Genomic DNA, 3,520 nt, shown 5'->3' on the forward strand with positions numbered 1-3,520 from the left:
CATTTTGAGAAAGTGGCCCCATCATGCTGCATATCTAGGCAGAATAGGTATGTCTATGCAAACATGGTCTGTTCCTGAAGTCTTTCCCCCAGCTCATCACTAGATGTGAGGGGGGAGCTCATTCATCCCCTGCTTCCGCTTAGTATTTAAAAACTCCTTATTGTCCCTATCTCTGCTGGCCTCAGATTTCTCCTACTGTCTCTTTCTTGACAGCTCAGATGAGCTGACCAAGTGGTTAAGGTGATAAACTGCTCATCTATTGTGTTTTGTATGCATGGGTTCAAATCCCATCCTTATTGGATGCTTTTAGTCTTCACTCCTCCTTTATAGATAAACATCTCCCCCTTTGGTACAATAATAGCTCAAGCAATGTTGCTTCCTGCAAACAAAAACCTTCTCAGAAACTCAGACCCTTCCCCCCCACCCCCCCCTTTAAAAAAAGTCTAAATCCCAGATTTCCTTTAAAAAAAAATAATTCTCTAGTCCTGTCTTTCTTAGTTTTTATCTCAAAAGGTAACATCCTCATCACCTCCCCCAAACACCCTGGGACCTGCCCAAATTACTAAAATACACTCAATCTGAGCAAGGCCAGAACAGTGAACCGCAGCTAGTGTCTAGGCCAAGCTATTCTGAAGGAGGCAACTCAAACATTTTCTCCCTTCTTCCCTTGGCAAGGTCTGACTGAGAAAACAAAATTCCTCAAATTGAAAATTTTCTGCTGAAAAACCAAAATTAGTCTGGTTGGGGACTTTGGTTTGAAAGTATTATTATTATTATTCTCTTCTGCTTTCTGAATCAGTTCAGTCTTTGTCCTCCAGGTGTGTTTCCAGCTGCTGAGTTGTGGGGGAGAGAGGCCAAGTCATGATGTCTCTTCCCCTCTTTCATAGTTTCTTCCAACTTGCTAGGAAGCTCCTTTGCTATGATGTGAGTCAAGCAGTGTCCATTATTGCTGTGCTATCTTGGAGAAGTCTGCATTGTACACGGTTCCCGGAATAGTCCTTGGGAGTGTGGATACCTTCAATGGGACAGCAGCGAGTCTGGCTCCTCCCTTCTCGCACCTGAAAGGCTGGTGGTGGGCATTTCCCAACCTCATAACATATTTCAGTAACGCACACAGAGCAAAACTTCATAACTTCCCAGCCAATGCTAGCACACACAATCCAACAAGATATTAATGTTCAACAGATCAAGACTTTTGAAATCATACCTCACAAGGCAGACTTTGTACAAACCATGTCATCATTATATGAGAGTGATGAATATGGGGCTTCTACGTGGTGCGTTGAGCACAATGTGCCACACCTGGGCTTCCATTGCAATGGAGACGTAACCTTAGAGTTCATCTCTCCTGAGATAAAGATGGCAGCAGTGCTGGCCTGGGTCATTTGACCTGGGCTCCTAGACGTAAAGCTAAGGGGCTAAAAACTGTGGTGCAGATATTTGTGTTCACACTGAAGTCTGGGTTCAGAAACCCTTGCCCCTCATGGAGCCTCAGAGTTTGGGCTCAAGCCCATATGTCTGCACTGTAATTTTAAAGAGGTTGGGAGGGAGTTTAGCAAGTGGAAATGGTAAAACCACACTGAGAGGACAGGACCACTGACCTATCAGCTCTTAACACCGAAACTTTCAGTAACTCTATTGTCAGTGCCTGTGAATGTAATTTAAACCGTAGGTCTATCTAGCTCTGAATCTTGTCTTCTGACAGTAGCCAATACCAGGTGCCCCAAAAAGCACTCCCCAAGGCACCACTGGGAGATGAACCCAGGATCTCCTGTTTACAAAACAGGGGCTTTAACCAGCTAAGCCATGGCGCCTGTTGCTCCTTTAGCCTTCTGTCTGCCCACACCTGACTCTCTGCCAAGCCCCACTGGGCCCTGACAAGTGTTGCTCATGTTTGGCTTCTGTAAAGCAGAGGAGTAGGTGAAGTTTTGCTCCCAAGGTGTGTGTGTGTGATTCTTTGGACAGGTCTACACTACAAAATTAGGTTGGTGTAATTACATTACTTAGACTGGCAATGCAGTTATATCAACCTAATCCTGGTGTAGATAGCAGCTCAGCTGTCAGAACTTTCTGGAGCTATGAAAGGGGAAGGGCCCAGCCTCTGTAGCAGGAATGCAGGGCAGGCAAGTTCACAGCAGGCATGGTGGAGGCCAGTTATGGTGATATAACGACCAGCAGCATTTACACTGTCAATTTGTCGCTTTAAGTTTGCTGCAAAAAGCTCTAGGCCTCTCATCAAGGTGGTTTTATTTTGTCACCAAAACAGGGCAGTTTTGTCGCCAGACGTGGCATTGCAGTGTGTGCACCAGCCATAAACTGCAGACCGAGGGAGCGTTGTGTGTTTTTCACACACCTGAGCAATATAATGATGCTGAAATAACTTTGTAGTGCAGACCTGGCCAAAGATTCACACACACACACAGTTTGCAAGGAAAACCTCACCTGCTCCTCTGCTTTGCAGAATCCAAACACATGCAAAGCTTTTCAGGCCCCGGTGGGGATGGCAGGGAGTCAGGTGTGGGCAGACAGTGTGTCTTAGCCACAGGCATGCATTATGCTTTGTCTTGCTAAAGCATCTGTTTTGTAAACAGGAGATCCTGGATTCAATTCCCAGTGGTGCCTTGTTGAGTAACTCTTGGGGCACCTGGTATTGGCTACTGTCAGAGGACAAAACACAGAGCTAGATGGGCTTTTGGTCTAGCCCAGAGTATCTGTTTTTATGCTTTAAATTACACTCACAGGCACTGATAATAGTTGCTGAAAGTCTGGGAGTTAAGAGCCGATAGGTCAGTGTTCCAGCCCATCACGGATGACCCCCTCCCTCTGGGACAGGGGCAGATCTGGGTTCTCACACCAAATGGCTCATTGTGGCTGCCAGAATCTGTGGGCAGCTTGTTTAGTTTCCACCGAGAGTTGAGTCCTGTTTCATGTACCATGTGTGAGAATGAAAATCCTAAACCACCCTTTGAAATAATGAATGCAGCAGGACGTGTTATTGTTCCTGCCCCAAAGCAGACAGACCAATGGAGAAATGCCAATGAGTCCATGGTAATACTCCACTGCCATTTTACCTTTTTTGCTTGCTAAACTCCCTCCCAACCTTGTGGGGTCCCAGAGCCCAGTATTGAGCCTGAGCCGAGATGTCTACACTGCAAATTTACCACCCCACAGCCCAAGCTCTGGGAGCCTGAGCTGGCATGGGGCAGCCCTGGGTGTTTCATTGCAGTGTGGACATAGCCTAGCATTATGTCTACACTGCCATTAACACACCCAAGCCACTATTCTCAAACCCTGGGTCAGCTGATTCAGGCTTGTGGGGCTTGTGCTGCAGGGTTATAAAATTACAGTGTAGACACTTGGGCTTGAACCTAGCCTCTGAGACCCCACGAGGTTTGAGGGTCTCTGAGCCTGGGCTCCAGTCTGAGCCTCAGGAGCCTGTAGCAGGCTGGTGTGGCTCCCCTCCCCCTCAGGGAGGGTCGAGCCCTGGCGGACACCTAAGGGGGCGGGGATAAAGAGCAGT

The 3,520-nt window shown here is 47.2% G+C and overlaps 1 non-coding gene across 1 annotated transcript; it reads right to left on the bottom strand.

The window, feature by feature from the left end:
* Positions 1 to 1,740: 1,740 nt before the first annotated feature.
* Positions 1,741 to 1,814, bottom strand: TRNAT-UGU (transfer RNA threonine (anticodon UGU)). The gene has a single exon. It is a non-coding gene; the product is annotated as a tRNA-Thr (tRNA).
* Positions 1,815 to 3,520: the final 1,706 nt, after the last annotated feature.

This window comes from Gopherus flavomarginatus, chromosome 5 (assembly GCF_025201925.1).
Source record: "Gopherus flavomarginatus isolate rGopFla2 chromosome 5, rGopFla2.mat.asm, whole genome shotgun sequence".
In the NCBI taxonomy this organism is placed as follows: Eukaryota; Metazoa; Chordata; order Testudines; family Testudinidae; genus Gopherus; species Gopherus flavomarginatus.